Raw genomic sequence first — 10,611 nt, 5'->3', positions numbered from 1 at the left:
GGAGGGAGAGGAGGAAAGGAGGGGAGGAGGGAGGGAAGGAAAGGAGGAGAGGAGGGAGGGGAGGAAAGGAGGGGAGGGAAGCAGGCCAACAGCTCCAGCTAGTAGAATCTCCTCCTCCGTGTGGGCCTGACAGCAGTCCTGAGTTGCTGTTCTCAATGCCAACATCAGGGCTCAAGGAATCTTGGCCTTCGGCAGCAGCTGCAGGTGGGAACACATGAGCTAAGGGTCTGAACAGGTGACAACTATGGCGCTTTTTCAGGCCACGGCCTGGTTGGGACAACACAAGACCCTTACCCAGACAAGCATCTTGGGAGTGTATAAAAATTAAGTAAGCATCAAGCGCCCTGAAAAAGAATCAGGCTGCCACCCATCTTTCTGCCGTGCAGAAATGGAACCTGGTTTGGGAGCCAGCCAAAAGACCCTCAGCAAAAGGCCCCTGTCCAGCCTCCATAGAGGCCATGTGCCCTTCACCAGTTCCTGGCTGCCAGGGCCCATGCATTCATTATGAGGCTGAGTGGTGGGCCATGTCAAACCAGGTCGGTGGCCACTGCAGTCAACCTAAGCTCTGAAAAAGGTACTTTGCCAGAGTCCAGTCAACACGGCCATATGTTTGTGAAGCTCAGATACACAACACCAGAAACCCTGTCAGGCCCAAGGCAGCACTGGGCATGCACGCTCCAGCAGTCCTTGGGGGAAGCGATCTGACCAAAGACCTCCTGCCAGCTGCTGTTGTAGGACCCCAAAGGTCAATCCTCCATCCTGGCCACCAGGAGAAGAGCAAGCCCTTGAACAGGGTGCTGAACAGGATGGCCACGAGGCAAGCTCACAGGGCGTGCCGCTCTTGGGGAAGATGGCACCTGGACTCCTGGCTGTGGCACACAGCTTACAAAAGCGGGAGGTGTTGCCATCCCACCCAGCCTGCCTGAGTCCCAGGCCTGTGCCAAGCACTGTCAGCCACACTCTGAGGGCAGACGCTCCACAGTCTGGGATGCCTCTTGGGGTCGTCCACTGTGGCAAGCCACTCCGTGAGGATGAAAGCCACACATCTGCAGTATTCCCAAGTCCTGCTGGCAGGAAGATAAAGGGACTTTCCTCGCCACAGATGACTCTAACCCAGAAAGGCCTGGTCCCCATTACTGTAGCTTTACCAGGTCCTGAGCACCTCCCAGCTTCCAATCGAGGATACAGGTGGCCTGAGCAGCCCCTTTCTTCCCGAGTCCTCAGTACACAGGTATGTGCAGATAGATGAGATGGGTCAAGAGCACCAGCCTCTGGGAATAGCCTTAAGCTAATCCTGACGATCATGGAGGGACAAAGAACAGGTGGGAAGGGGGCCTGAATTGTCCCAACTGCCAGGATCAGCTTAGGCCAGTACCTGATGGGCACAGGCTCACAAGGCTCCTCTTCCACCCAGCACCCTCAGCCTTCCCAAACCCAGTCTAAGAACATGTTGTGGCCACAGCATTCGCCCTCCACAAAGCCAGCTGGCGTGCTCCAGGAGATGCCTGAGGCAGTAGCCACGTGAAGGTCTGCCAGGGCCTCTGAATCTTCTTTTACCCACTTCTTTTTCTACAGGTGGCAAGGGCTCTGGGTAGAGGCAGATGTGGCTTCAAATCAAATTCCCAAGGGCAAGTGCAGAGTGGACCATGCCTCCCTGGCTCAAATGTCCCGGACAGCAGCCTCCGTTCTGGGGCTGCACCTCAGGTTTCGGAGACAGAGCAGCCACAGAAAGCAGCCTGCTTTATCAGCTCTCCATTGCCATGGCCCCTCACCCTGGCATTCCATGCCTCCCAGGGGGGCAGATAATCCCACAAAGGGCCTCGTGCCAGAGTCTGGACACTAGAAAGTGCTTTCTCCAGCCGGGAGCCTTTGGGTTTGCTGGAATCTTCTTACTGGGCCCCGGGGCTCAGATCGAATATCCCTTTGAAAGGGCCGGAGGCAACCCCTGTGCTCTGGTCTGGTCTGTCTGACACCAGATCTAGGGGTGATTGAAGAGGATAGCCCCCTCGACAAACTGAGCCCCCCCAAGACCATGGTCCCGGTCAGTAATGAGAAGAGGAAGGAGGAGGGAAAGACCATATCGTGTCCCAACAGATGCCAACACCTTCTCCCTCAGGAACTCACAGCTAGCTTCCCTAGCTTGCACCTTCCTCTTGCTCTGTCCACAGCCTACGGGGAGTGGAGACCCAGAAACGGCTGACCATCCCTCAACAAGAGCCCTGTATACCTGACAGGATGGTCTCTCGAGTCCGGTGTATGCCATCATGTCTCTGCAAGGTTCTCTGAGCGTATTGCGTTGGTGTGGCCTGCATGTGTTCACACTAGTGTATTTATGTACTGACATATCTCACATCCACAGGTACTCACAAGTGCGCACGTGTGAGCTCAAAATGACTGCCAAGGAGACCCCTAAGTAAGCCTGAAGCATGCCACAATGTCAGGAGGGAGACTATTGAGGGCACAGAAGCAAGCAGAACTTAGTTGCTCAGAAAAACATCCCTCCTGAGCCTGGAGACACAGGTGACAAGCGACCCCTGAAGGGAGGGCATGGGCCTAGAGACATTGACCCTGTTCCTCCTCACAGGGACAGGAAGCGCCATCTCCTTTCCTATGTGCTGGCATTTTTGTCCTGCTACAGGGTGTCCCTGAGCAGCTGGTACACGTCAGTGAAAGGCTACCATGGAACCTGTGGTCTTCTGTGGGAGCATAAAGATGGGACAGACCCCAATCCAACAATGATGCCTTTCCTGCCAGCCCCACACTAGACAGTCCATCAGGTGCTTGTGCCAACTGTCCACGGCCTGGATGGTGGCCTCCTAAGGCCTCCTGCGATCCCTAGCAGGGCTAACGCAGGTGTGGGCCACTGAGTATCTAAGCGCCAGTGGCAGGGCTTCATTTCATGGGACGTGTCCAGGGCAGTCGATGAGTCTCTGCTATTAAACTCTGCTCACGAAGTTAAGTGAACAGGAAGATGAAATCCATGGAGGCTCCCCAATTCTGCTCATGCACACACACAGACACACACACACACACACACATCAAAATAGCTGTTAACAATGACAACCTGGCACCTGAGGACAGGACTGTTTGGCCATTATCACAGCAGGGCTTAGCTGGGCTCTGTGTGTGCTAACTGCAGCCTCTTAAGTCTCCTCTGTATTGTTTGGATACGTCATGCCCTAGGCAGAGATGAGCCCCTTCCCCAAGGAAGAGGAAAGATGCAGGTGGGAACTTCACTTCTAAGGAGCTCAGTCACACACTCCCTGTTCCCTTCCTCCAGCATCACCAGGCACTGGGGCCGAGAAGGTGAGTTTGTGCCTTCACATGCTGGTGGCTTGGAGGAGACAGAAAAGAAAATGGGCTCTGGCTGTGTCTCTCTGTCTAGAGGGTCCAGCTCAAGGCCCTGGGCAGGGGGAGCTTGCACTGACCTGTGGTTTCTCACTGTATTCTGATCCAGCAGAGGAGGAGAGCACCCAGGTGCACAGCTGAGGCCCTGGGGCTAAGACCCACGCTTCCCTCCTCAATGAAATATCATTTCTTGAGGTTCTATCCCTAGCAACTAAACCCAACCTCAGCCTGAAGCCTCTTTGGAAGCCATAGTTGACTCTGTCACCCTGAGTTCCTAGCCGGTGAGTCGCATTCCCATCCTAAGGGCATGGCCAGATGGAGAGAATGAGCCACGGACCCAGCCTTATAGGGGCCTCCATTAGATCCCAAATGCCACAGAGAATGGGGAGGGGTTCTGCTAAGCCTCTATGGCTACCATAACCTGACCACACAGAAACCACTTAGTCACACCAGAACACAAAGGTCAGCCTGCTGCCTGTCCATCTAGTCCTCATTATATGGCCCGAAGTCAGACAAGGTGGTGGACCCTGGGGTTGAGTTCAGAAAGTAAAATCCAGGGGCCATCAGCGAGTCTGGAGATGGTGGAGTCAGCTCAGAGGACCCCTGGAAAGGCAGTGGGGCGGCCTGAAGATTGGAGGCGACACTCACAGGGCTCTTTGCCATGCCTAGCCGGCGCCCAGGCTTGGCTTCTCCAGGTCTTGCTAGCAGGCACTGAAACCCTCTGGTCAGACGTGAGACGAGAATGCTTAGTGTTAGGTTTTGCTTTTACACATTCAGTGAAGGGCCAGAGGCCTCAGGGAGTGGGGCCAGCTAACTGGTCTGGCCCTCAATGTGCCCTTCCCTGTACCTGGGCCAGCCTAAGACCACTCCCTAGTGCCCAACACACGAGGACGGAGCTGAAGACCCAGGTGTCCTGCCACAGCCATGACAGCCTTGCGGGGATTGTCCCTGGCTCCTCCTCCTCCCCACAGACGGGGAACTAGTCTGTGTTCCTCCCCTCGCAGCCTCCAGGGCAGGGATGACCACACATCTACCCAGATCCTGGTGGAAGCAGACTAGAGGCTGCGGTCTTCCTTCCCTTCACGCTGCCACACTGTCTGGTGGTCCAGGGAGGGGAACGCTCCAATAAGGCCCAGGTTACTCACATCCTATCCCCCACCCTGTGGCCAGCAGCTCCTATTCCCCTTTGAACGAGGATAGTCTGTCAAAATGGAGGCAACCTAAAACCCTGGGCAACAAGAGAGCTGGGACAAGAGAGAAGAAGGGTTCCCAATGGAGGCTGCCAATGTCAGGGACCAGGTGCAGGGGTGGGGTGGTGTGGGGGGAGGCAGCTTGAACTTGAGGCCACTGCTGCCATCATTAGCAGATGAGATTCAATTCCAAGCTGCTGCTTTCAGGGCTTTACCTAACCTTTGGGAAGGTAAGATTAACACCTCTGATGGAGGGAAAGTTAAAACTCAGGGCCTCTGCTTTGCAATTCTGATTCTGTCCTGAAACTGGAGAGTGCCTCCTGGGGCTATCTGCCCAGGCTTCCGAGCACTTACTCTCCACAGTTTATAGAACTTTCGTCTTAAGGGCACTCAGCCAAATGTGCAGCCTCCAAACTGCCCCTCCACGGTGCGCTCTCAGACACGTGACCCTTGGAAAGTCTCGAGCCTCAGGGATCAATGCAGCCTTTCACTGGAGACGCCTGGCTCCCACAGGTTCCACGGGGACATTAAACATCTTCCACCTGCCGCCTGCCTGGAAGAAGCCATGGGATGGCTGCACCAGCCCGTTCTTCTGCACCAAATCCAAGAGAAGTCAGCCTTGCTAGCGAGCAGCTGGCCTTGCTAGCGCCGGCCTGTGCGAAAGGCTGCAGGGGCAGGGGCATGGCCCTCAGGAGTCTCACAAAATGGGCTGGTGGCAGCACAGATGAGATAATGAACTCTGGAAGGTCTGAGGATACCACCCAGCCCAGCGAAGCAGCCAAAATCACTTCCAGGGAGGAACTGATCTGTCTCTGACAGCGTTCCCTCCCGCTGATGTGATAAATGAATAATTAGCTGCATCACTGAGTCATCTCGTCCAAAGAAAGGGCAAGGAGGTGGGCCGGGACCGCGAGGCCGGCGGGAAGGCCGGGCCAGCTGTAAGTGCCCCATGTCTTCTGACACCATGTGTGCTCTGTCAGTCACTAGCTTATGCTCCGCCTGAGCTGGGAACTGAATACCCTATTCAAAGGGTACTCACGCGGCATGTTATTGCAATTTAATATTTTCACACGGAGACACGTCATTATCTCGCAACCCGACACTGGCAGCATAACTCTGTAATTTTCAAGAGGCCTGATTTTCCTCCACGTGAGCACCAGGGCCCAGGATTGTCCAAACAGCCCCGTCTCCTCTTTGTTCCACCTCAGGGCCGCAGACACACACTGTCACAGCGCCCTGGCCTCTCTTCTTTTCCCATGACAGTCAGACTACCAAGCAGCTCAGGGTTGGCCTGGCCCCGGCTGCTGGTGGCAATGCTCTCCACACCTTGAAGACTGAGGGGCACAGGGACTAAGAGGGCAGAGAAGCCTGTGGTAAACAGAACTACAGTGTAAGCCTCAAACAGCAGCTCCTCCCCCGAGTGCCAGCGCACACGTGTGTACCGACATCCAGCACACAGGTACACACCTAACGTGACTGTCCACTGTATGGAGTCAGGCCCATCGTGTCTGCCGGGGACTCCACCCAAGCGGCCATTTTCCTCTGCAGCCCTGTTAACACCGCCAGCAGAACACGCTGGTGTTCTGGTACTTGAGGAATGTGTCAGCACTTCCAGGAATAAGAGCCTGGAGAGCCTGGAAGAAAGGCCAGGAATTTCCTAGGGAGATATTGACTCAGATATGCAGGTGGCAAAGAGGAGGCAGCATCCACCATGCCTCAAGCCAGGCCAGATCTCTGCTGGCCGCTGCCACCTGAAGCCATGCTATTCTGTTCGAATCTGCAGGTGTTCTCTGGTGTCCACAAGGGACCCAGACCTGTAGGAAGAGTGCTGGCTGCCTGCATGCTGACTGCCCAGGAACTCCACTGATGACCCTGAGGCTGACCTGGCCAGGGTGCCAGAGGGCTAACCTACAGGACCTTCCGAATGCGGCCTGCATCTACCAGAGACATCAATTCTGAGACCAGGGCAGCCCTCATCATGTGGCTTTTCCTCCACATGGGGTTCCGATGGAGCCTCCAGAGAGGGAGGAGGCAATGGGGGTCAGAGATCAATGTCCAGGATTTCCCAGGCCGCTCTGCCGTCTTCCTCTTTGCCCCGGAACTGCGTGGTCTCTCTGTGGCCACCACTCAGGCTCCTCTGGTGAGCGTAATTTTCAGTCTTTGTTTAAATGTTTTATGGGCTGATGTGACTGGGCCTCTGAGGAGACTGTGGCCGCCCATTGGGCAGATATAAATGTCTGAGCCTTTTCAATTCATGCCCCTTTCCCTCGGAGACCTGGCTGCAAGGAACAACCTGAATCTATTATGGAAATCTATATTTTGGTGTAATATCGACTGTCAGCTTGTGAATATAGACACAGGATTAAACAGCAGCACAGCAAAGTGTCCTAATCATTTTCGGAACTCGTTCTTCATGCACTGGCCCAGTCCCGCTCTCTTCTGAGATGCAGCCGCCCTGCCGCTCGGGGCTAGAGAGCGCATTACAACCGAATCTGCGAGGTTCTCCAGCAAACTTCCTTCCCTCTCTCTCTTCTTTCTGCTCTCCCAGTGTGAAGGAGAGGTGGGCCCCGGCATGGCATTCTCCATCAGCACAGGGCAGGGTCCATAAGACAGCCAGCGTATGTCAGGAAACTTCTCCCCATCTGAGGAGAATGGACACAGATGCACAAACCCCAAGGCAGTACCTGGCACAAAGAACCCAGATCTAATGTCTTTCTCTGATTAAACTTCTGAGCAGCAGTCTGTCATGAGGGTCCTCTAACCCCTGCGAGCCAAGTTCAGAGCCCCACTCACAGGAGACCTTGTGCTGGGCTTCTAAGAGAGGTGAACAGGCCTTTACAGAGACGGAGCTGCCAAAACAAACCAGTCTCCCACCCCTGTAGGACCTGGGAGGCCTCTGATAAGGAAAGAGCTGGCAGATGCCAACAGCTGTTTCAGGCCCAAAGACAGATGTAATGTTGAAAAGGGTTGCTCGACTAAGCTAGGAAAGCAGTGGGGAGGGGGGCCAGCTAGCTTTGAACACACTGAGCCCCTCTGCACACACACGTCCACAACAGGCCCAGACACCTGTGCCTCTGAGCTGGAAAATGAAAGAAACAGTGAATGATCTGTGTTATGCTTTATCTCAGGACATGATTAAATGGCAGGAGTCAAAAGCGGACCCTGCTGGCGGGGAGCACGGCCCACAACAGGCATGGCTTCATGATCGGGTTTTAGACTCCCTCACGGCTGTCCTGAGGCGATGGGCGCTACACCCTCCGCCTGCCCTCAGCGCCCTCCAGGGCAGGAAGCTGAAGAATGACAAAGCCATTTCCAAACGGAAAAGTTAGGGGGAAAATTGCTCTGATTCCCTGTCTTATCTGAGCGAGATTCTAGTGGCCCCAGGCCCCAGACTCTTTCAGGTCCTTCAAGGCAGCGCTCCCGGAGAAAGGCAAGGAGCTGCAGTGTTTGGGACAGAGTCAAACGCATACAAATGCTGCAATGTTTCACCCAAGTTAAAACTGACCTGCACCTCTACAGCATTCTCACCTCTTATCTGGCAAATCCTAGCTGGACCCATGGATCACGACAAGGCAGACAGCACACACAGCACAGGCGGGGGAGGACCCCCACCACCCTGAATGCTCCCCCAAGCCTGTGCAGCAGGAGCAGCGAGGCCCACTCGAACCCTCATGGGTAGCTTCTAGGGCACTTGGGCCAGGCTTTGCCATTGGCACCAAGCATTCAGCTTTGTTGTTCTTTCTAAAGCAGGGAAGTAGACAAAGCCACTTATTTCTCAACTCGACAGTGGACCGACTGGAAAGCAAACTGCAGGCATATGGAGGTCACTTCAGGGGGACTGCTCCCAGAAGCAGGGATCCGCGGAGACCAGCACCAGACAGGGCCCGCCTGCTCTAGCAGGCGCCGGCAGAGAAAGCGGTGCACGGCCCCATGCCCTACCTAACTCACCAATGCTGAAATTCATTTGGAATATATTCTGCCAGAGAGGGGAAAAACGAAGTCTGCCCAACTCCATCTAGGTAAATGATGGGGGCAAAAGAAGTGAAGGAAAATCCTGAAGGAGGCCCGAGAGAATCACCCACGAAATCCCCAAGGCCTGGGAAGCCTCAGTCCCCAACAGGCCCGCTCCCTGCTGTCCCACTCAGTCACCTGGTGCTTTTCTTCCTCGGTGGCTCAGGGTTAGCATTGCCTGGGCAGAGAACAGGACACCCACCCCACTGGCTAAGTCATAGTCCTCCTGACTCTGCCTGGGTATGGAGTGACCCCACAGCCACACCATGCAGCCAGCTCCATCACACAGACACGCACTTTGAGACACCACTATAAAAACTGGCTTCCAGCCACTATCTCAAACCACCTGGGGGCACAACTCAGAAACTAAAAGAAGCAAGAACCCAAAGGGCCCGCACACTCACCCACCACCCGCTCGCTACAAGACCCTCCGATTCTGCCTCAATGCATGCTGGGAGGAATGAGGGTCCTCTCAGCAAGTGCAAACTCATCCTCCGCTCGTCCAAGACTTCCATAGACTGTAGATCCAGCACACACACATGGAAGCACACATACACGCATGCGCTGATCACAGAGCACTGACCAAGAGGTAACTCCACTTTCTGACACGTGTATGCTTCCCACTGAGTGTCATCGCCAAGTCTATGCGGCTGCACCCTGAGACGGGGCTCAGAAAGCCAATGTGTGAGGACTGTGCTTTTCTTGCTTCCCGGAACAGGGATGCAGTGTGAGCACAGGGAGCCCTGCACAGAGCCGGGATGTGGATGGTTTGCTCCTGTGCCTCTGAAGGCCTTCCTTCCCACCTGAGCCAGAGGCTGCGTGAGACACATGCCCCATGGAGTGCCCTCTGGCTGTAGGGGGCTTCTGATAACTTTGGTCAGCTCCCTGTGCTCTCCAGCCCGGAGCTCTGGCCAGAATGGCAAAGGTGCTGTCGTCACAAGGTTTGCCTAAACACACACTTCACTACCTCAGTTCTGAAGGATGAGCACTTGGGGTTGGGAGCTGCCCAAGCCTGGATGTGCATGTGCACAGGAAAATGCAGAGCCATATTTAGGGGAGATGAAATATTCACTAGGATCAGCCATGTTTTAAAATGATTATAAATTATTTTAACAGTGCATTTGCAAAGGGTTATAAAAACAGCCATAATATATTTTTTTCCTTAGATTCTAGAATTACCAGTATGACAGCTAATGCAATAATGATTTGTTTCAAATGCCAGTGTTTAAGCTGCACAAAGCTGATTTCAGACATTTTTTTCCAGTAGGCCACATTGTACTTAATGAAATTAAACACACCAATCGCGTTTGTCCCCAGGGGACGAGGAACTGAACACACCACTGGTTTATTTTTTTATTAAAATAAATTGCAGCCGGCAAGATGGACTAATTGCATACAGAATTGAAAAAGAAACATTCCATTGATATAATTAAGCCAATTTTCATGGACAGAAATAGTTATAGTGGATATAAAATAAGCAAAGCCTTCACCAGAATCTGCCTTCCCTCCCTTTTTTTACACAAAATGTTAACTATTAAACAAATATGTATCTCAAGTGGCCGGCTCTCCTGTCTTCAGCTTTCTCGTGGTATTGTTCCTCTCTCTCCTGAGAGGTCCCTCCAGAGGGTGGACGGTCTGAGAGCAGGGAGTGGCCGGCACGGGGAGACCACCCGTCCCTTGTCTGAGGACCACTAGGGAGGGGAGCGCTCTGGGTGCTGAACAGTGGCTCTTTCCATGAGGTCCCAGCCTGAGGGACAACAGGCAGCAGCACCCTGCCGTAGTCCTGCCCCTTGTCTAGTGGTGACAGCAGCAGAAGCAGTGCAGGGCACCAGATCTCCCTGAGGAGACAGGTGGATTTTTTCCCTGAGCAGTTGGGGTGGGGCGAGTGGGCAGTCTCACGCCTCTGTGAGAGGTTTTTGTACTTGTGGTGGGCAGAAGGCAAAGGGGGGATGGGAAGTCAAGGCCGTTGACTACCTAGAGAATCTGCCCTTAGAGACGGTAGCCACAGCCAGGGGAGGTGAAGCTGTGTGGTCATTTCCCGGAGAGGAGAGTCCAGCTCTGA

This window comes from Psammomys obesus, unplaced genomic scaffold (genome assembly GCF_907164565.1).
Source record: "Psammomys obesus unplaced genomic scaffold, mPsaObe1.curated_primary_1811, whole genome shotgun sequence".
NCBI lineage: Eukaryota > Metazoa > Chordata > Mammalia > Rodentia > Muridae > Psammomys > Psammomys obesus.
This window is presented reverse-complemented; position numbering follows the sequence as displayed.